The sequence below is a fragment of the Penaeus vannamei genome, chromosome 14 (genome assembly GCF_042767895.1).
Source record: "Penaeus vannamei isolate JL-2024 chromosome 14, ASM4276789v1, whole genome shotgun sequence".
Classification (NCBI taxonomy): Eukaryota; Metazoa; Arthropoda; class Malacostraca; order Decapoda; family Penaeidae; genus Penaeus; species Penaeus vannamei.
Window position 1 is genome coordinate 2,770,329 of NC_091562.1, and position 23,555 is coordinate 2,793,883.

General features: G+C 48.0%; 1 protein-coding gene and 1 long non-coding RNA gene across 12 annotated transcripts in view; both read right to left on the minus strand.

Annotated features, from left to right (window-relative positions):
- RhoGAP1A (Rho GTPase activating protein at 1A) overlaps positions 1 to 23,555 on the minus strand; it is a 281,456-nt gene that overhangs the window by 102,388 nt on the left and 155,513 nt on the right. The window lies entirely within an intron of this gene.
- LOC138864003 (uncharacterized) overlaps positions 1 to 23,555 on the minus strand; it is a 222,585-nt gene that overhangs the window by 80,976 nt on the left and 118,054 nt on the right. Inside the window, exon 2 of the long non-coding RNA XR_011399042.1 lies at positions 4,281 to 4,321. This is a non-coding gene — a long non-coding RNA (uncharacterized lncRNA). The remainder of the gene's footprint in view (positions 1 to 4,280; positions 4,322 to 23,555) is intronic.

Below are 23,555 nucleotides of genomic sequence, written 5' to 3' on the forward strand. Positions count from 1 at the left end.
AGGAAGGAGGGAATGGACGAGGAGGAACAGTAAAACGGGAAGAGGAAAAGAAGAAAAATAAAAATAAAAAGGTGGAGGAGAAAACGATGAAAAGGAAGGAGGACGAAGAGAAAAGGAAAGAAGAAAAGGAGGAAAATCAAAATAAAAAGGTGGAAGAAATACGAAGGAAGAAAAAAACAGGAAGAGTTAGAAAAAACAAAGAGGAAGAAAAAATAAAGAAGAAGAAGAAAACAAATAAAGAAGAGGAAGAAAAAAATAAGGAAGAGGAAGAAAAAATAAAGAAAAAAAATATAGAGGAAGAAAAAAAATAAAGCGAGAGAAAAAAATAAAGAGGAAGAAAAAACAAAGAAGAATTGGTGTTGGTGCATATATACACACATATAAATATACCTATACTTTTCCTCTTTATTTGTGTAAGTAAAATCATGGACATCTTGCTGAACAGCCACGGGAGACGATAGGAGAGCCCTAGGGAGGGAGGGAGGGAGGGAGGGAGGGGGAGAGATGAGAGAGAGAGAGAGAGAGAGAGAGAGAGAGGAGAGAGAGAGAGAGAGAGAGAGAGAGAGAGAGAGAGAGAGAGAGAGAGAGAGAGAGAGAGAGAGAGAGAGAGAGAGAGAGAGAGAGAGAGAGAGAGAGAGAGACAGAGAGAGAGAGAGACAAACAAAAAAAGACAGACAGAGAGACAAAGAGACAGAGAAAGAAAGAAAGAGAGAGAGAGAGAAAGAGAAAGAAAGAAAGAAAGAAAGAAGAAAGAGAGAGAGTCGATCTCGAAAAGAGAACCCCGGCCGAGAGAAAACCAGCCGACGCACGCCCACCGAGTAGACACCAACAAAGCCCCCACCCCCACCCCCCCATACGCCTCGTTAAGCGCCTCCGTCGGCCGCCATGACCTCGGCCACGCACTCGCGCTCACGCCTGCCCGCACGCCCGCCCGCCGGACCGTAACAACGGGAGCGACTCGGGCACGAACGCCATTGAGCGCCCGTCACGCCCACCTCGCCCACGACGCTGCGGGGGGAAGGAATCGCACGCGCGCCATGCAGGTGAGGGCGGCGCAAAGCACGAGCACGCCCGCTGACATGCTTGTATGCGCAGAGTCAAAGAGACGCTCGTTGTATGCACGTGTTTGTTTTAATCTCTCTCGCTTCTTTCCTTTCCATCCTCTTCCTTTCTCTTTCTCTCTCTCTCTCTCTCTCTCTCTCTCTCTCTCTCTCTCTCTCTATCTGTTTGTCTCTCTGTTTGTCTCTCTGTCTGTCTCTCTGTCTGTCTCTCTCTCTCCGTCTGTCTGTCCGTCTGTCTGTCTGTCTTTCTGTATCTCTCTCTTGTCTGTCTGCCTGTCTCTCTCTCCCTTTCATTAACTATCTCTCTCTGTCTGTCTGTCTGTCGGTCTCCTTCATTAACACTAACTAATTTCACTTCCCAAAAATCCCATGAAGCTCCACGACACGGAAGGTGCCTGGCCAGTCTCCCGACCACGCCCACTGCCCACCCGAGCCATAGTTCACGAAGGGAGGGGGTGGGGTGGAGGGGTGATGTGAGAGAAAATTGCTTCTCTCTTATTAATTAATGTAGCTCAGAAAAAAAATTCTTTGTTCAAGACTTTTTCTGACAAAACAGAAAAATATAAACTCACATACGCATACATTCATAAATACACGCACACACACGTACATACATGAATGCACACACACACAACATACATACATGAATACACACACACACAACATACATACATTAATACACACACACAACATACATACATGAATACACACACACACACAACATGCATACATGAATACACACACACACACATTTATTTAGGTATATATATTTATTAAATATATTTATATCTATATATCTATATATGTACCTATATCTATATCTATATATCTATATCTGTATCTATATCTATATATCTATCTGTATCTCTATCTATCTATCTATCTGTATCTCTATCTATCTATCTATCTATCTATCTATCTATCTATCTATCTATCTATCTATCTATCAATCAATCAATCAATCAATCAATCAATCAATCAATCTATCTATCTATCTATATATGTACGAACAAAGAAGAGGAGAGTTAATGTTAATAGACGTGGACACGCATAGCCTGTTCTACCAAACGAAAGTCTCAGACAATAACAAAAAAAGACACGGAAAGTTCTCCGTTCTCGAATGCATGACTTAAAACAATAAATACAATACGATAAAAAAAAAAAACGAAAAACCGTGAAAATAGGAACAAGCTTGTGCACATGACATCTCGTTATGGAAGTTAAATTGTGGTTCGCTCGTTATGGCGCCTAATGACGTCATTCTGCTAAATACGAAAGCGCGGGTTTCTCTTTAATTACTGCATTCCGTAATCATTTCAAATCGCGGAAACAATAAAAAAAAAAAAAAGAATTTACTCGAATTCCATTTTAAAGATGTGAAAGAAGGGGGAGGGGAGGGAAAGGGAAGGGAGGGGGGAGGAGAAGGGGAGGGAAGGGAGGGGGGAGGAGAAGGGGAGGGAAGGGAGAGGGAGAGGGAGGGGGAGGGGGTGGGGGAGGGGAGAGGGTAGAAGAGAAGGGGAGGGGAGAGGAGAAAGTAAGAAAAAATAGAAAGGGAGTGGAATAAAATGGCCAAACGAGAAGAAAGTGAGAAATGAAAAAAGTGTTACGTTCCCCCTCACGAATTTCGCCCCAAAAGATGACGCCCCGCGGCTCTCACGACGCCGTTCGTCACCTCTTCATCCAAACAATACATGTGTGTGTGTGTGTGTGTGTGTGTGTGTGTGTGTGTGTGTGTGTGTGTGTGTGTGTGTGTGTGTGTGTGTGTGTGTGTGTGTGTGTGTGTGAGGGAGGAAGGAGGAGGGAGGGAGGGAGGGAGGGAGGGTGGGAGGGAGGGAGGGAGGGAGGAGGAGGGAGGGAGGGAGGGAGGAGGGAGGGAGGGAGGGAGGGAGGGAGGGAGGGAGGGAGGGAGAGAGAGAGAGAGAGAGAGAGAGAGAGAGAGAGAGAGAGAGAGAGAGAGAGAGAGAGAGAGAGAGAGAGAGAGAGAGAGAGAGAGAGACAGAGAATAATATCGCAAATTGAGGCCATTTGCGCCGCGACGCTGCTGAAGCGGTAACCGAACGATTCCTTCTGTTCGATCTTTTTTCGAGAGGAAATTGGAAACAGATAAAAGGCGGGAAGGAAGGAGACGGAGAGAGAGGAAAGGAAGAAAAGACGGAGCAGGGAAAGGGACGGAGAACTGAGACAGGTTAAGCAGGGACAGAGTATGAGAGGCGGGGAGGGAAAGAGAGGGAGGGAAAGAGAGGGGGGGAGAGAGAGAGAGAGAGAGAGAGAGAGACAGAAATAAAGTCAGTGAGATAAACAGAGAAAAATAGATAGAAAGGAAGGAGAGAGACAGAAAGATAGAGAAACAGAGAGAAAGAAAGAGAGAAGACAGCCTTTGCACAAGAGCTCCCTTCCCAAGTGGCGCCTGACCGGTTGTGTGCGAAAAGGCGCCACGGATATCGGTGCTCTCCCATACCCCCCACCCCCTCCACCGTGGCATTTCCTTTCACTATCGTTATGAATGACGTCATACACATGGTGTGGTTAAGCCTTTCTTAATTTTCTATTTTCTTTAAATACTTTTTTTTTTTATTCTGCATATGCATCTCTCTCTCTCCTCTCCTTATCTCCCTCCTTCTTTCCCTCCCTCTCTCCCAACTTCCTTCCTTCCCTCTCTCCCTCCCTCTTCCCATCCATCCTCTCTCTCCCTCCTTCCATCCCTACCTCTCTCCCTCCTTCCTTCCCTTCCTTTCTCCCTCCTTCCTTCCCTCCCTCCTTCCTTCCTTCCTTCCTCTCTCCCTCCTTCCTTCCTCTCTCCCTCCATTCTTCCCTCCCTCTTTGCCTCCTTCCTTCCCTCTTTCCCTGCCTCCTTCTTCCCTCCCTCTTTCCCTGTCTCCCTCTCTCCCTCCTTCCTTCCCTCTTTCCCTGCCTCCTTCTTCCCTCCTTCCCTGTCTCCCTCTCTCCCTCCTTCCTTCCCTCCCTCTCTCGCTCCATCCCTCCATCCCTCCTTCCCTCCCTCCCTCTCTCCCTCCCTCCCTCCTTCCTTCCCTCCCTCCTCCTCTCCCTCCTCTCCTCCCTCCCTCCCTCCTTCCTTCCTTCCCTCTCTTCCTCCTTCCTTCCCTCTCTCCCTCTCTCCCTCCTTCCTTCCTTCCCTCCCTCTCTCCCTTTCTTCCTCCCCTCCCTCTCTCTCCCTTAGACTAACACTCAAAAGCTCTATTGCACTGTACTCGACCTCACCTGAAACACTTCAACCATCGTCGCAGCCACAGTCACCATACCTGCAAAAAAAAATAAGAAAACAACCATCAGCATTTATACATTCCGCCTAAATATGGAATAAAAAAAACAACAACAACAACAACATATCCGCATAACACGCCATGAAATATTCAATATCCGCTTTTCTCTTGTAACGGAGGCTGGCTCTGTATTTATTAGCCGGCTCGACCAGAAATGCGCGGAGTAGCTTTCTTTATGACGCGGTGCAAGTCTGACCAAGAGCCGGCGGGGTAAGTTATTGCGTCTCTGGCTGCATTGGAAAGGTAATAAGAATTGTAAAACGAAAAAAAAAACCACGAAACAGTAACGGGTGACCAAAAAAATGAAACGAACAAAAACACAAAACACAGTAACGGGTGACCAAAACAAAACAAAACAAAACAAAAATGAAACGATATAATAAACACAAAACACAGTAACGGGTGACCAAAAAAAAAAAATAAATAAATAAAAAAATAAACGATATAAGAAACACAAAACACAGTAAAGGGTGAAAAAAAAAACGATATGACGCCACGACAAATACCCAAATATAACGTTTCGATTTAGCTAAGCCTCCTCGTCAGGTCGAGAACATTGTCGGTCCTCTTGTGTTTTAGTTATCGGGGGGAAACGACTAAACATTCCCGTAGGAAATGAGGACTCCTGGAGGAACCTGCCATGTTTCGTAAACACTTTATAATGTAAAGTCCTCAGGGAAATGTGAAAAGATAAAACAACATGAAGTGAAGGAAATGCGATTTCTAAATAAATCAGTGAGGTAAGCGTGAACCAAGAACCTGTCCAGGTCTCGCCATACTTCCTCTTCACAGTTTGCGCAGTTTACACAATGCTCTATCTCCACACCTTTTTTACACAATTCTCTCACTCCACACCTTTTTACACAATTCTCTCACTCCACACCTTTTTACACAATGCTCTCACTCCACACCTTTTTACACAATGCTCTCACTCCACACCTTTTTACACAATGCTCTCACTCCACACCTTTTTACACAATGCTCTCACTCCACACCTTTTTGCACAATGCTCTCTCTCCACACCTTTTTGCACAATGCTCTCACTCCACACCTTTTTGCACAATGCTCTCACTCCACACCTTTTTGCACAATGCTCTCACTCCACACCTTTTTGCACAATGCTCTCACTCCACACCTTTTTACACAATGCTCTCACTCCACACCTTTTTACACAATGCTCTCACTCCACACCTTTTTACACAATGCTCTCACTCCACACCTTTTTACACAATGCTCTCACTCACACGTTTTTCCACAATGCTCTCACTCCTCACCTTTTTACACAATGCTCTCACTGCACACCTTTTTACACAATGCTCTCACTCCACACCTTTTTACACAATGCTCTCACTCCACAGCTTTTTACACAATGCTCTCACTCCACACCTTTTACACAATGCTCTCACTCCACACCTTTTTACACAATGCTCTCACTCCACACCTTTTTACACAATGCTCTCACTCCACACCTTTTTACACAATGCTCTCACTCCACACCTTTTTACACAATGCTCTCACTCCACACCTTTTTACACAATGCTCTCACTCCACACCTTTTACACAATGCTCTCACTCCACACCTTTTTACACAATGCTCTCATCCACACCTTTTTACACAATGCTCTCACTCCACACCTTTTTACACAATGCTCTCACTCCACACCTTTTTACACAATGCTCTCACTCCACACCTTTTTACACAATGCTCTCACTCCACACCTTTTACAAAATGCTCTCACTCCACACCTTTTTACACAATGCTCTCACTCCACACCTTTTTACACAATGCTCTCACTCCACACCTTTTACACAATGCTCTCACTCCACACCTTTTTACACAATGCTCTCACTCCACACCTTTTTACACAATGCTCTCACTCCACACCTTTTTACACAATGCTCTCACTCCACACCTTTTTACACAATGCTCTCACTCCACACCTTTTTACACAATGCTCTCACTCCACACCTTTTTACACAATGCTCTCACTCCACACCTTTTTACACAATGCTCTCACTCCACACCTTTTTACACAATGCTCTCACTCCACACCTTTTTACACAATGCTCTCACTCCACACCTTTTTACACAATGCTCTCACTCCACACCTTTTACACAATGCTCTCACTCCACACCTTTTTACACAATGCTCTCACTCCACACCTTTTTACACAATGCTCTCACTCCACACCTTTTTACACAATGCTCTCACTCCACACCTTTTTACAAAATGCTCTCACTCCACACCTTTTTACAAAATGCTCTCACTCCACACCTTTTTACACAATGCTCTCACTCCACACCTTTTTACACAATGCTCTCACTCCACACCTTTTTACACAATGCTCTCACTCCACACCTTTTACACAATGCTCTCACTCACACCTTTTTACACAATGCTCTCACTCCACATCTTTTTACACAATGCTCTCACTCCACACCTTTTTACACAATGCTCTCACTCCACACCTTTTTACACAATGCTCTCACTCCACACCTTTTTACACAATGCTCTCACTCCACACCTTTTTACACAATGCTCTCACTCCACACCTTTTTACACAATGCTCTCACTCCACACCTTTTTACACAATGCTCTCACTCCACACCTTTTTACACAATGCTCTCACTCCACACCTTTTTACACAATGCTCTCACTCCACACCTTTTTACACAATGCTCTCACTCCACACCTTTTTACACAATGCTCTCACTCCACACCTTTTTACACAATGCTCTCACTCCACACCTTTTTACACAATGCTCTCACTCCACACCTTTTTACACAATGCTCTCACTCCACACCTTTTTACACAATGCTCTCACTCCACACCTTTTTACACAATGCTCTCACTCCACACCTTTTTACACAATGCTCTCACTCCACACCTTTTTACACAATGCTCTCACTCCACACCTTTTTACACAAAGCTCTCACTCCACACCTTTTTACACAATGCTCTCACTCCACACCTTTATACACAATGCTCTCACTCCACACCTTTTTACACAATGCTCTCACTCCACACCTTTTTGCACAATTCTCTCACTCCACACCTTTTTGCACAATTCTCTCACTCCACACCTTTTTACACAATGCTCTCACTCCACACCTTTTTACACAATGCTCTCACTCCACACCTTTTTGCACAATGCTCTCACTCCACACCTTTTTGCACAATGCTCTCACTCCACACCTTTTTACACAATGCTCTCACTCCACACCTTTTCACACAATGCTCTCACTCCACACCTTTTTACACAATGCTCTCACTCCAAACCTTTTTACACAATGCTCTCACTCCACACCTTTTCACACAATGCTCTCACTCCACACCTTTTAACACAATGCTCTCACTCCACACCTTTTTACACAATGCTCTCACTCCACACCTTTTTACACAATGCTCTCACTCCACACCTTTTTACACAATGCTCTCACTCCACACCTTTTTACACAATGCTCTCACTCCACACCTTTTTACACAATGCTCTCACTCCACACCTTTTTGCACAATGCTCTCACTCCACACCTTTTTACACAATGCTCTCACTCCACACCTTTTTACACAATGCTCTCACTCCACACCTTTTTACACAATGCTCTCACTCCACACCTTTTTGGCGCTATAAGGCACAAAGTAAACAAAACCAAACGAACCACGCATTTACGACCAGGATCATCCACTGCTGGCATTAAGTCCGACCAAAACCTCCCCCGCGTGGAAGTACATATTAACAACGTCTTACAAAAACAAGAAAATTATTAAAAAAAAACAATATGCAAGAACAGATCATTTTATAATGTTGACGCCAGTGTATACACGACCGTTGACTTTCGATAACGAAGCGATATGGTCCTTCCGGCATATGACGTAATGTCCTCTCCCCCCCCCCCCCCCATTCTCGAGGGGTAAGCATCCCCCCATCCCCCCTCTACCGACCCCCAGTCAAGCATCCTGTCTAACAACCATTTTAACATTGCAAAGAACCATGGCATGGTCTCTACTACAATTAGTCGAACATTTTCTTTTTGACTTAGTCTTTCTATTTTCAACTCAATCAAGTCAAACGCGTTCTCTCTCTCTCTCTCTCCCTTTCCCTCTCTTTCTCTCTATCTCCTCCCTTTCTCCCTCCTTCCCTCCTACCGTCCTTCCTTCCCTCTCTCTGCCACCCTCCCTCCCTTTTTCTCTCCCCCCCTCCCCCCCTATCTTCTTCCCTCTCCCTCCCCCCTATCTTCTTCCCTCTCCCTCCCACCCCCTCTGCCACCCTCCCTCCCTCTCTCTCCCCCTCCCCCACTATCTCCTCCCCTCTCCCTCCCTTCCTCGCTCTCTGCCACCCTCCTTCCCCTCCCTCTTTCTCTCCCCCCTACCCCTATCTTCTTCCCTCTCCCTCCCACCCTCTCTGCCACCCTCCTTCCCACCCTCTTTCCCCCCTCCCCCCTCTCTCCCTCCCTTCCTCAAACCTCTCAATACCTCGTACACAAACACGAACCAAGACCTTTTGCGCTTCCCTCTTCGCCCTGCCCTTCCTTCTCCTATGTCTCCCCCCCCCCCTCGTCATCGCCCCCCCAGGCACTGGTTCTCTCCATCTTCTACCTTTCCCCTCTGTTTCTCCCCTCGCATCGCTGGGAACTTATTATCATAATGACATCGGCGAGTCACAAAGTCTCGATTTTCCTCGTTTTATTTTTTTTTCCAAATTTATCCTCTGTCTTTCCCATTCGTTATTTTCTTATCGTTTTTGTCTTCGTCTTATAATGATCTTTTCTTTCATTTCCCTCATACACACCTCCACCTTTCTCAACCCCCCCCCTCCTCTCTTTCACCCCTCCAGCTCCCTTCCTCATCTCCCATCCCCCACTAGCTCCTCCTTCACCCCTCAAACCCCCACCTCTCCTCCCACCCTTCCCCCATCTCCCTCGCTCCTTCATCTCCCATCCCCTCCTTCACCCCCAAACCCCACCCCCACCTCTCCTCCCACCCCACCCCCATCCCCCTCTCTCCTTCATCTCCCATCCCCCACTAGCTCTTCCTTCACCCCCACCACTCCTCCCACCCCAACCCCTCCCCCTCGCTCCTTCTCAATAATATCTCACTCGAATGACTTGCTCCTTCCTCCAGGTGACCAATTACACCTCATCGCCCGGAGCAACGTGACAAGGCGTCGTGAAACAGCCGTCGATGAGGTTCTCCGTGTCATTCCACCTCCTCCTCCTCCCTCAGGCCTCCCTCCTCTCCCCTCCCCTTCCTTCCCCGTCATTCCACCTCCTCCTCCTCCCTCAGGCCTCCCTCCTCTCCCCTCTCCTTCCATCCCCCGTCATTCCACCTCCTCCTCCTCCTCCTCCTCCCTCAGGCCTCCCTCCTCTCCCCTCCCCTTCCTTCCCCGTCATTCCACCTCCTCCTCCTCCCTCAACACCCGCCCCTCAGGCCTCCCTCCTCCCCTTCCCCTTCCCTCCCCTGTCATTCCACCTCTTCCTCCCCCCACCCCCCCCCCCCAGGGCTCCCTCTTCTCCCCTCGCCTCCCCCTCATCCCACTTTCTTCACTCCCCTCCCCCTCCCCCTGCCCCACTCCCCCCTCTCCTTCCTTGTCTATCAAAGTCTGTCAACTGATCATTACTTGCGATTCTGGGCGTACCGCTGAATTAACGTCGCGATACCGCCAATCATGTGCATGACTTCTCTCCCGCTCTCTCTCTTTCTTTCTCTCGTTCTCTCTCTCTATCTTTCTCTTTCTTTCTCTCTTTTTCTCCGTTTCCCTCTCTCTCTCTATCTTTCTTTCTCTCTCGTTCTCGTTCTCTCTTTCTCTCCGTCTCCCTCTCTCTTTCTCTACCTCTCCCTCTCTTTCTCTCTCTTCCTCTTCCTCTCTTGCTCTCTCTTCCTCTTCCTCTCTTTCTCTCTCTTCCTCTTCCTCTCTTTCTCTCTCTCCCCCTCTCTCCTCTCTATCTCTCTCTCTCTGTCTTTTAATTCGTCTTGAGTGACTGGCGTCTACCCAATACGATCATACGATAAGGAAGAACAGAATAAAACGACTAAGATACATTTCTTCGAGTTGCAGTTAAGTAAACAAACATGAAACTGAGACATCGAGATAGGTCTATAAATTCGGAAATACGAGAAGACGAAGAAGGGGGGAGGAGGAATTGATAAAAAATGCAGAGTTTGACGTATGAATAACTAATTGCAAATATGATTAATCCCTCAAAGAGATTTACAAATATTCCTTACATAATGTTCTTGCTCGGAAAGATCCGGATGGTGAATATTTCATCAGTCGGGCTGGGTGGGGGGGGGGGGGGGGGAAGCGAACAGGGTGGGGTGGGGTGGGGGTTGGAAGAGAGGGGAGCGATTTTCGTGCCTGGAGGAAAGAAAGACGGGGTGGGGTGGGGTGGGGGGGAGGGGGGAGGGGGAGAGGAGTGCAGAAAAGGGCTAGAGGAAGAAGAGGGGAAAGCGAAAAAGAGGGTCTGACGGTGGAGGAAGAGGAGGAGGAAGAAGGGAGAAGAGAAAGGAGGGGTTGGAAGAGGATACGGAAGACTAAAAGAAGGAAATAAAAGGAGGAAGACGTGAAAAAATCGAAGAATAAACACGGAGAGGGACGTGGAACAGGACGGAAGGAAGCGATAGAAAAGGCACAAGAGGAGAGAGGAAAAAGCAGAGCTAAGGAGGAAGCCCTCGACGTCAAGGAACCCTCTAAGTGCCCCATAACGTTGACGAGGAGCAAAGCCGCCTCTTCCAGTAAGATTTGGGAGAAAGACCGCCCTCCCTTCCCTTCGAATGAAAACGAACTGGCATCATCCGCGGATTCTTAATAATAGCAAAAATAACAACAAGAACACTCTTCTGCCCTCCTCTCACCCGCGGATTCTTAATAATAGCAAAAATTACAACAAGAACGCCCCTCTGGCCTCCATAGCACTCACCCTTCGAATGAAAATGAACTGACATCACCCGCGGATTCTAAATAATAGCAAAAATAACAAGAACACTCCTCTGCCCTCCTCATCCTTCGAATGAAAATGAATTAACATCATCCGCGGATTCTTAATAACAGTAAAAAATAACAACAAGAACGCCTCTCTGGCCGTCCGTCGCTCTCACCCGTGCTATCGGCCAATCCATGAACAAACCGGATATTCCCTTTCAGAAGAATGGCCACGTGTGTTCGTTTTTTTACACATTTTCTCTCTCTCGTTTTAACCGCAGCTGAATTAACATCCATCCCATCCCGGCTCTCCTCGCCGAACAGCTGATCCGCCCGGCCGCCCCTTCCCACCTCCTTCACAATGGAGTGCTTGATCCGCGCTAAATGACTCTATCAAGCAGAAATATTTATCCTCAGGAGCGGAGACCGACGCTTCCACACGTAGCTTTCGGCCCACGGCGGCGGTGAAGGGGGGGGTGGGAAGGGGTGGGTGGGTGGGGGGAGGGGGATGAAGGGGGCGAGAGAAGGGGTGAGGAGAGTCGGCCATGTCTCATTTCGAAGGGGTTGCTTCTGGCTTTTTTATATGTCTAACCGATCGGATATCTTTAGCTCTGAAGTGTACATCAGACTTCTTAAACCGATTTTTAACCGCCCAACCATCTCCCCGACGCCACCACCTAACGCCATGACTGCACCGGCACTCTGTCTGTGTCTGTGTCTGTGTCTGTCTGTGTCTGTGTCTGTGTCTCTTTCTCTCTCTCTCTCTCTCTCTCTCTCTCTCTCTCTCTCTCCCCCCCCCCCCCCCCCCCGAGGACGACCAAACCAGCCGGACCCGTAATCCATCCCTCAAATCCTTCGCAGCGGCGGCGATCCCGGAGCCAAGGCCTGGGGATCTCGAGCCAATCGGGCGTCGCCGCGTCCTTCCGCGTCCCAGGCACCGAGACGTGAGCGCCACGACCCCTTTAGTGCCTCCTCCTCCTCCTCCGCCTCCTCCGCCGCCGCCGCCGTCGACCCGCCGTCAGGTAATCAGGTTGGACAGGGTAATTTCGCCGGGAATTTCTGTCGTAAAGCCGCGTTCCGCTCCCCGCTTGAGAGATCTGATACACCATGCACTAATACCACATCCTTTCCCTTTCTTTATCAGTCATAACTCGCGGATACTCGCTAGAAATCCTTCTCTTGTTTAGAGGAACTGCGATATATATGCAGCAACTTAAATCCTTCCGCCGTGCGATGTATCACTTGACTTTAAGCGAGGGAGAAATCTCGTAATCCGACCAACATCCCGTTTCTCTCTCTCCGTCTCAACAGCCTCTCCTCCTTCTGTCTCTAAATGGCTGTCTCTCTGTGTGTGTATCTTCCTGTTCCCTGTTCTCTTTCACTTCCTTCCACCCTCTTCTCTTCTCTCTTCTTTCTTCTATCTGTCCTACTCTCTCTTTCTCTCTCTCTCTCGCTCTCTTTCTCTCTTTCTGTCTCTCTCTGTTTCCCTCTCCCTCTCCCTCCCTCCCTCTCTCTCTCTCCCCCTCCCTCCCCCTCTCTCTCTTTCTCTCTCTCTCTTTCTCTCTCTCCCTCCCTCTCTCTCATCCCTCCCTCCCTCTCCCTCCCTCCCCCCCCCCCTCTCTCTCTCTCTCTCTCTCTCCCTCTCCCTCTCCCTCTCTCTCTCCCTCCCTCCCTCTCTCACTCTCCCTCTCACTTCGCCCACGTACGCAGTGCCACGCCCATCATTAAACCGAAACAGAGCCACGGAACCTTTCGCTTTCGGCGTCGCTCTCTTCCGCCGTCGGCCCGGAAAGGAAGGGCTGAGCCGAGGAGAAGAGGCAAGGCGAAGCAAGGCGAACAAAGAAGGGCCATGACCTGCTGCTGCTTCCCCTCGCCTCCCCTCGCAACACTTCCCTCGGTCGACGCCTCTCCCTTACATTCCCTCCCCCATTTTCCTCTCCCTCGTCCCTCTCACTCTCCCTCTCTCTCTCTCTCTCTCTCCTTCCCTCCCTCTCCCTCGCCCCTCTCTCCCCCCCTCTCTCCCTCTTTCTCTCTCTCTCTCTCTCTCCCCTCCCTCTCACTCTCTCTCTCTCTCTCCCTCCCTCTCACTCTCTCTCCCTTCCCCTCTCCCTCTTTCTCTCATACACACACTACCCTCCCCTTCACCTCCCTCCCTCCCTCCCTCCACTCACTTACCTCCGCCTCGCCTTTCTCTCTCACTACCCTCTCCCTCGCCCTCCTCTCTCACTACACTCTCCCTCCCCCCTCTCTCCCTCCCTCCCACTCACTCTCTCTTCCTCTCGCCTCTCCCCTCTCTCTCTCCCACATACACACACTACCCTCCCCTTCACCTCCCTCCCTCCACTCACTTACCTCAACCTCGCCCTTCTCTCTCACTACCCTCCCTCCCTCTCCCTCGCCTCTCCCTTCCTCTCCCTCGCCTCCCTCCCTCCCTCTCTCTCCCTCTCTCTCTCATACACACACTACCCTCCCCTTCACCTCCCTCGCCTCTCCCTCGCTTCTCCCTCGCCTCTCCCATCACTTCCGCTCAACTCGACCCCCTCAGCAAACAGAGCCTCCGTGGGGTGTAAATCCTCCCCCTCCTCCCCCTCCGCTTCTTTGCGAATGCATAATTAATCCCCGGTAGATTTCGTACTCGTGGGGTAGAATGCACCTCCGCGTCGACCCTGAAAACGACCCCCTTCCCCTTTCGCTGCCTTTAGGGAACAGCAGGAAAAAAGGGAAAAAAAAAAAAAAAAAAAAAAAAAAAAAAAAAAAAAAAAAAAAAAATACGTCCCTAAATTAAAGCTCCGAAGGCATCCCTGTAGCCCTGAAATCTACCTTTCCATCCTTCCTTAGAGAGAAATCCTAAAATAATCCTTTAAGTTATCTCTCTGAAAATCCATCTCCCCTCCCTTAAAGAAACCCTAAAAAAAAAAAAAAGATCCTTTAAAGTACCTCCCTAAAACTGACCTTTCCTTCCTTAAATTAATGATTAACTATACAAAATCCCTTTAAATTAATTCCCTGAAACCCACCTCCGCCCCACATAAAGAACCCCCCATCCCCCCCAAAAAAAAAAATCCTTTAAAATACCTCCCTGAAACCTGACCCCCCCCTTCTCCCTCCTTTAAGAAATCCCTGAAATCACCCCCACCCCCCACCCCCACCCCGAAACCCCGATCCCGCTCCTGAAAAAAGAAAAATTCCCCCAAAAATTGCTTTAAAAAAATCCCAAGAAATCCTGCAAAAAAAGGGCCGGTCTGGGTCCCTTGTCCTTCCCGACAGCCGCACGCGTCCTTCGCCTGTCGGGACTTCAAGCTCGCGGAAACCCGAACAAAAGTCCTCGCCACAGGATCCTACCCGCTGTTTTTTTTTTTTTTTTTTTTTTTTTTTTTTTTTTTTTTTTTTTTTTTTTTTTTTGGGGGGGGGGGGGGGGGTATCCCAGGTGGCTACGGCAGTCGTGATGGCTTCTGCGACGCTGGGGGTACCTCATACGAGTGGTATGAATAAAAGGTATGAGGTGGAATTTACTACATGAATTTGCTACATGAACGAAGGTCGGGGCATCGGCGCTTGGAGTACCTCATACGACTGGTATGAATAAAAGGTATGAGGTGGAATTTACTACATGAATTTGCTACATGAACGAAGGTCGGGGCATCGGCGCTTGGAGTACCTCATACGACTGGTATGAATAAAAGGTATGAGGTGGAATTTACTACATGAATTTGCTACATGAACGAAGGTCGGGGCATTGGCGCTTGGAGTACCTCATACGACTGGTATGAATAAAAGGTATGAGGTGGAATTTTACTACATGAACGACCGTCGGGGGGCATGTTGGCAGTAGGGATACAAAGGCACGAACAGGCACCTGGTATGAGTGATATGTGTAAAAAGGACGAGACGAAACTGGTATGCGTGGTATGACCATAGGGATACGCGATGGTATGAAAACAAGGCCACGAGTCCGCATTTCCCTGGAAGGTGAACTAAGAAAGAACATTTGGAATAAGGAACTTGAACACTGAACACCGTGATAGGAAGAAAAGTATCTCCTACCCATGGCACACGCGTAGGAGCATGAGCAGTAAGGTTCAAAATGCAGAAGGCTGCAGGGATAATCTCACCCTAATAATATATGGCACAGATGACCGAAACAGACCCTGATGGACGAAGAAATACATCAATCATATGAGCCGCAAGAAGAGAGAAAGGGAGAAATAGGAGGAAGAAGAGGAACAGGGGGAAGAAGAGGGAGAGAAAGGGAGAAACAGGAGGAAGAAGAGGGAGAGAAAGGGAAGGATAGGGAGAAAAGGGAGAAGCAGGAGGAAGAAGAGGAAGAGAAAGGGAGGGACAAGGGGGAGAGGAGGAGAGGAGCGGGGAGAAAAAGAGGAAAATAAAGGATGAAACAGGGGAAAGTAAAGTAAGAGAAAGAAAGGAACAAGAGGAAGAGAAAGGGAGGGATAGGGGGAAGAAGAGAAAGGAAGAAACAGGGGGAAGTAAAGTAAGAGAAAGGAAGGAACAGACGGAACAAGAGGAAGCGAAGGAGAGAAACAGAGGGACGAAGAGAAAGGTAGGAACAGGGGAACGACGGACGGCGGAGTGGCGCGTAACGAGGCTGGGCTCCAGCTCGGTTCATTTATTTCTGCCGCTTCTGTTTTTTTCTTTTTCTTTGACAAATAAATATACGAATACCCGTACACACACGCATCGCACAAAAGGATGTGTATATGTGCGCGTGTGCCTCTCTTTATCTCTGTCTGTCTCTCTGTCTCTACGCCTCTCTTTCCCTCTCTCTGACTTTCTGCCTCACGTCTATCTCTCTCTCTCATTCTGTTTGTCTGTCTGTCTATCTATCTGTCTGCGTCCGTCTCTCCCTCCTCCAATTTCTCTATTTTTCATTTTTTTTTATGCGAATCATTTCATAAGTGACCATCATAGCTGCAAGATTTAAATTGAGTCGGAAAACAAATATTTTTAGATTCCAATACTCCAAGATAAACATATCATTTTTCGGCAATCGTCGACTCCCCATGTCTCCATTCCTTCTTCCTTCTCCGTCCTCCCCTTCTTACTCCCTTTTCCTATACCCTCTCTCGCTTCCCTTTCTATAGTTCCAGTCCTTCTTCCATCTTTCTTCCTCTTTCCTTCCTTCGCCTTCTACACTGCCACCACGTCCTCCTCCTCTTCCTTCCCTCTACACCTTCACCATGTCCTCCTCATCCTCTATCTCCTCCTCCTTTCTCCTTCCTCTTCCTTCCCTCTACACCTTCACCACGTCCTCCCCCTCTTCCTACTCTTCCTTCCTCTTCCTCCTCCTCCTTCCTCTCCCTCTTCCTCCTGTTCATCCTCCTCCTCCTCTGTCTACTCATGTTGCAAAGTACTTCCTCGGGTTAATTATCAGCAAGAAGTCCTCAATTGAAACAACTCGCGTGCTTCTTCCTCGTTTGTCTGCAGGAAGGGGAGGAGGAGAAGGCGAGGAGGACGGGAGGAGGGCGAGAATGAAGGATAAGAAGAGGAAGAGGAAGAGGGAGGAACAGGGGGAGAAGAAGAGGAAGGGAGGGACAAGGGGGAGGAAGAGGTAGAGGAAGGGAGAAACAGGAGGAAGAAGAGGAAGAGGGAAGGAGAAACAGGAGGAAGAAGAGGAAGAGGGAAGGAGAAACAGGAGGAAGAAGAGGAAGAGAAAGGGAGGAACAGAGAGGGAGAAGAGGAAGAGGAAGGGAGGGACAGGGGTGAAGAGCAAGAGAAGGGAGAAACAGGATGAAGGTGAAGAGAAAGGGAGGGACAGGGGGAAGAAGAGCAAGAGAAGGGAGAAACAGGATGAAGGTGAAGAGAAAGGGAGGGACAGGGGGAAGAAGAGGAAGGGAGGATAAGGGGGGAAGAAGAGGAAGAGGAAGAGAGGGACAGGGGGAGGAGGAAGAGGAAGGGAGGAACAGAGGGAAGAAGAAAAGAAAGGAGGAATAAGAAAGGCAAGAAACAAAAGACAAGGCGACAAATGGCGATGAAGTGAATACATAAAAAAAAAAAAAAACGTAATCAAAATAACAGAAAAAAACAATGAAATAACGAAGAAGAAGAAAAAAGAAAAGAAAAAGACAACAAAACATAATAAAAAAAATAAATGATAGAAGGAGGAAGGAGTCTAAAAAAAAAAAAAAAAAAAAAAGACAGTGAAAAGCGCCTCAAAATCCAATATCCTTCCTCCTATAGACATTCTGATGACATTCCCGAGGATCTAATGAATTTCTCGGGCGACTTCGCAAGTATTTTACCCCCCCCCCCCCCAAAAAAAAAAAAAAAAAATTGCGAATCCCGGTAAAGTCCTCTTTTCACGGCACTTCAGAGGAAATACAAAAAGCGAAACCGATACACACACACGCACACGTACACGCACAAGCACAAGCACACGCGCACACACACACATACACACACAAAAAAAAGGAAAAACCAAAAAATCCGGACATTTCCAGACAAGACATTTCCAAAAAATGCAAACATAATAAACAGACAGACAGCGAGGAGCATTTTTCCCCATGGCTGTCAGAGGAGAAATTGCGCCCAAGCATGTCAGAAATTTCACGCTCGGACTAATAAAGATAACCAAATAATGGGACGAAACTCCAAGCACATGCACATTGTGCGCGCGCGCGCGCGTGTGTGTGCGTGTGCGTGTGCGTGTGTGTGTGTGTGTGAGAGAGAGAGAGAGAGAGAGAGAGAGAGAGAGAGAGAGAGAGAGAGAGAGAGAGAGAGAGAGAGAGAGAGAGAGAGAGAGAGAGAGAGAGAGACGGAGAGACACAGTCAGAAAGAGAAAAGAGAAACAAATAAAAACAAAATAATACAACAAAAAATCACAACTTCTACAGAATATCAGAGGGGGGAGGGAAGGGCAAGGGAAGGGGGTGGAAGGGTAAGGAGGATATGTGATGGGGAGTGGGAGTGTGATGGGAGGAGGAGGAGGAGGAGGAGGAGGAGGAGGAAGAGGAGGAGGAGCGGGAGCGGTCCTAAGAAAATTATTTCCTTATTTTTTATCGATAAAATTATTTTTATTACGGGTTGACAATCTCCCTATGAGTATACAAACTCACTGATACGTGCTACCGATGTCCAACATGACAAACCAAATGAGCAGAGACACGAAGATACAAAAAAAAAAGTAGACACTGATCACCACCCTAAAAAATTCTGCCCCTACATCCTATGTGTGTGGCTCTACTATCAATAACATTTACATTATATACGGCCATCTCCCCCCCCCCCTCTTCTCCGTTCTCTCGCAATACATAGTCGATGACAAATAATGCGTAGGCAATGACAGAGCAACGATAAAATATGAATAATGCCAGTTCTCATTGTTAGATATGTCCAAACCTCTTTTTTTTACCAGGAAAATGGCCATCATCTAGTGACGTACTGGACTACTGGCTATATATTTCGGACTCATACACCCTTGAACGCTGTAGTGTAAATATTCTATTATATTTCACAACACATGTCTTGTCCTATTCACCTACAACAAAACCTCCGAAATATACCACTTTCACACGGCGCAAACGTCGTCCCACGCTACAACAACAACAACAACAACAAACAAAAAACTCGTACAACGCGCATATCTCACACCTTATCATACGTCTGGCAGCACCTTATTTTGCATCCCTATCGTCGACGGAATATATTCCTTCTTCCACCCCTGTCATTTCCTTCGAGGGCAGCCAGCTCGCAGCCACGGAAAATTTGCTGTTTGTTGGTCGTCGTCGTCGTGTCTCGCGGGGACTGTAATGCACGCTCGGGTTCCGCTCCCTCTCGATGCTCACTTGGGCTCCGTGCTCGCTCGGGGAAACGTCTCTTTGGGGTATCGCTATCCTGTTGTTGTTTTTTCCTTTCTTTTCTTTTTCTTTTTTCTTTTTTCTTTCTTCTTCTTGTCCTTTCTTTTCTCTCTCTCTCTTTTTCCGTTTATATCTTCTTCGATTTCTCTGTCTGTTTGTGTCTGTCTATCTCTGTCTGTGTCTTTCTATCTGTGTCTGTCTATCTGTGTGTCAGTCTATTTGTGTGTCAGTCTATCTGTGTGTCAGTCTATTTGTGTGTCAGTCTATCTGTGTGTCAGTCTATTTGTGTGTCAGTCTATTTGTGTGTGTGTCTATCTGTCTGTGTCTATCTATCTGCCTGTGTCTATCTATCTGTTTGGCTGTATCTATCTACCTGTGACTATCTATCTATGTCCATCTATCTGTGCCAACCTCTCTCTCCCCTCCCCGAAGGCCTAACGGGGAAGATCAGCGCCACGGACAGTCCCAACGCACCACCGCCCCACGCAACACACGAACCCCAATCGGATAATCACTCTCCTAATGACCCCCAGGCGTTGCGTCACGAAAGAAAGAAAGAAATGTAGAAAGAAAGGTAGAAAGAAAGAAAGAAAGGTATAAAGAAAGAAAGGCAGAAAGAAAGAAAGAAAGGTAGAAAGAAAGAAAAGAAAAAGAAAAAAACAAAAAACAAAAAACGCCTCAGATCCGAAAAAATTACGTCGGGAGAAGAATCTCTGCTCGTTCGTCATTTTCTTAAGACGACGAATGAGATTTCTTTTATTTTGTCAAGGTCGAGCCGTCTTATTCCTGGTCCGTACGTACGCGAGAGGCTTAGTCCATCCAGGCGTACGTACCCACCAACGATAATTTATTCCGTACGTGCAGGTAGAGCCATGAGGGTCGGCTGTACATATCGTAATCCGTGCGATCTATGACGGCCGTTATGAAGCTTAGAATACATAATGACACTATATTTTTCCTTTTTCTGTTTGCATCACTCTCTCTTCCTCTTCTCTTCTCTCATCTGTTCTCTCTCTCCTTTCTTCTCCCTATTCTCTCCTTTCTTCTTTCCTCGTCTCCCCTTTCCCTTTCTCCTCTCTCCTTGTTATTTTTGTATTAGCTTCTCTTCTCTCTCTCTCCTCCTTTCCTTTCCTTTCATCTCCTTTCCCCTCCTCTCTCTTCTCCTTTTTTCTCCTCTCATCTCCCCCATCCCTTTTCTCCTCTCTCTCTCTCTCTCTCCCTCCCTCCCTCTCTCTCCCTCCCTCCCTCCCTCTCTCTCTCCCTCCCTCCCTCTCCTTCATTTCCCAACTATCATTCATTACAAAAATGAAAGTAAAAATAAGTAAGCCACGAAGAAATACAAAAAATAGACAAAATAATGACCACGAGTTTACAGCACGTAGGATCGAATTCTCCGAACACGTCCTAATCCCATCTACTCGGCAGCGAAGGACAGGCAGACGAGGCGATTCGGACACGCGGAGTGGGTGACGAAAAGGGGAGGGGGAGAATTAAGAGGGAAAGGGAGATGGGAGAGGGGAAGGAGCGATGGAGAAGAACGAAGGGGGAATGGGAGTAAGAGAAGGAGGTGCGTGGTATGGGTGGGGAGGGGGGAGGGGAAGGACAGAGAGAGGGGAATATGGGGAGGGGAAGGACAGAAGGATGTAGAGAGGAGGGAGAAGGAATATATATGAGAAGGGAGGAGGGAGGAAGAGATTTGAAATAAAAAAAACTATACTCATGGAAACGTCATCAAACCTCTTTACACTACCATTTCGACCGTGAATTCTGCAACTCATACCGTTTACAGTGTGCTACTTCAGCCAATGGGTCGGTAGGTTATTTCCATACTCGTTCGAAGACATTTCTTAGTTTCCAAATATGCATTTATCTTTCCTTTCTTTCTCCTCCAGCAATAGTTAAAGCGAAGGAAAACCATTATTACAAGTATGCGTACCCCCTTTTTGACACGTCCTTCATATGTTCTATAGTGCAATGGTCCCTTCATATGTTCTATAGTGCAATGGTCCCTTCATATGTTCTATAGTGCAATGGTCCCTTCATATGTTCTATAGTGCAATGGTCCCTGACGTATATGATTGTCTGGAGTTTGGCACAATAATCCACGCAAAATTTTCATGCATACAAGATGGATTGAAATATCCGTCTTCCCTGATCCTCCGGTTTGGATATGAGGGAAAGCTATTAGAATACTGGTCTTGCAATCTTGCTCACCCACGTTCGATCCTGCGCGCTGCCAGTGGATGGTAACCCCGGCCATACCTCGCACACAGGGGGAGACTTAGAAGCAAAATAAAACACAATCGGCCGGTTTGCTAGAACTGCGCGAGGCCCGACCCAAAGAATATTCGTATACTTGCCATGCATAAATAGAGAAATAAATGCATATTGATCAGGCATACCAAAAGGGCAAATAGATAGTTAAATGTATATCTATCAGATATAGATACGGATATGCCTTTATTTCTGCGTCTGTATTCAAGAAAATTCATTGGGTCGGGCCTGGCACAATTTTAACAAACCGGCCGAATACGTCACAACAAAGAATAACCATTGTAACAAATGGAATTGAAACCAAAAAGAAGAAGAAGAAGAAGAAGAAGCAGCAGCAGCAGCAAGCAGTTCGCCCCCACGTTCTTCCCGACGGCGAGGACATCCCTTCATCAATCCCTCGCGGAGTTGCTTGAGTGGCGTGACGTCATCACAAGCCAGGGATTCGTCCCCCGAAGGTCATAAAGTAAGCATCCTTAAGCGGTGTCCGGCGGATTGACAGCGTCTCTCTGGTCTGTCTGCTGGGGCTGGGCAGGGAGCGAGGACAGACGTGGAACCGGCGGAAGAGATCTTGCATGCATGATTGCGTTCTACCCTCTCGTCTTACCTCTCCTCCTCTACATCATTCATTTTCTCTCTCTCTCTCTCGCTGTGTGTGTGTGTGTGGGTACGTGCGTGCGTGCGTGTTTGTACCTGTACGTATGTACATAACTATCCTTTATAACATTTTAAAAGATCCCTGGCCAAAGGTAAGGACATACAGTGAACATAAACCTGGGTTCACGACCGCAGTAAAAACACGGTAAAAAGTCTACCGGCCACCGCCGCCGGGGCCCGCGAGCACGCCTGACGAGGAGGGCCCGCGGACAGGCACGACGCGGGCCCTCGACTCCGCCAGGTGAATCAACAGCCCCTGCCTGACCTCCAGCCTCGTCCTCGCGCAAACACAACGCGCGGAAGAAGCCAACGTACGAGCGCCGGGGACTTCGCTCTGCCGCCCGCATTCTGATCGGTCGGTTCTGCAGCGCTGACCCCCCTCCAAACCCCCCCACCCCACCCCCCCACTCGCTCGCAATATCCGGCGCGCACTGCGGTGATGATATGCAAAGCGATGCGCGATCCGGTCCGAGCCAGCGAGGTGTACTGTGCACAGGGGAGGAAGGTGTGGCCCGGCGTCTTAAACAGTTCCGGTCAAACGAGGCGGAGCGAGACAACCTTGACTGCTTATTAACGAGTCCGAACGGTCGTGATCGGCCTCGGAATCGCCTTCGAGGGCCAACTAGGCAATTTGCTCTCGCGGGCCGCTCTTCCGCTCGTCCTCTCGCTGACGTCACACAGACACGCTCTGACTGACAGGAAAATGAAATGTTGCGTCATATATTATTCCTCTCCTCGGCGGCCAGACAAGGCGTGTCGCGTGAGGAAACAAGGGGCGAGTCAGTGAGGTACGGAAGATTCTGGAAGATGAGGAAGAACAGAACCATGGGGAGGAGGAAAGGAAGGAGAAAAAAGGAGGAGGTAGAAGAGGAAGAGAACAAGGAGGAGGGGGTAGAGGATGGAAGAGGAGGAGGAGGAGGTAGAGGATGGAAGAGAACAAGGAGGAGGAGGTAGAGGATGGAAGAGAACAAGGAGGAGGAGGTAGAGGATGGAAGAGAACAAGGAGGAGGAGGAAGAGAAGGAAGAGAAGAAGGAGGAGGAGTCAGAGGATGGAAGAGAACAAGGAGGAAGAGGTAGGCAGAAAGAGAAAAAGGAAGAGAAGGAAAAGGAGAAAGAAAAAAAAGAAGAAGAAAGAATCCGAACAGAAGAAAGGAGAGAAGGCACAACCGACAACAGCCCCGCCGTCCGGAGCCGAAGTGTCTAGGCAGAAGAAAGCAGAGTAGCCAAAAGGTCCGCCAATAAATCTCTCGCGACGTGTTTGAAACCGGACGGAGATAGCGAGGTGCAAGGAGCAGTAAGAGGGAGCAAGGAGAGAAAGAGAGAGAAGTGGAGAGAGAGGGAGAGAGAGAGAGAGAGAGAGGGAGAGGGAGAGAGAGAGAGAGAGAGAGGAGAGAGAGAGAGAGAGAGAGAGAGAGAGAGAGAGAGAGAGAGAGAGAGAGAGAGAGAGAGAGAGGGAGGGAGAGAGGAGAGGGGAGGAGGGAGGGAGGGAGAGAGAGACAGAGACAGAGACAGAGAGAGAGAAAGGGAAAGAGAGAGACAGAGACAGAGACAG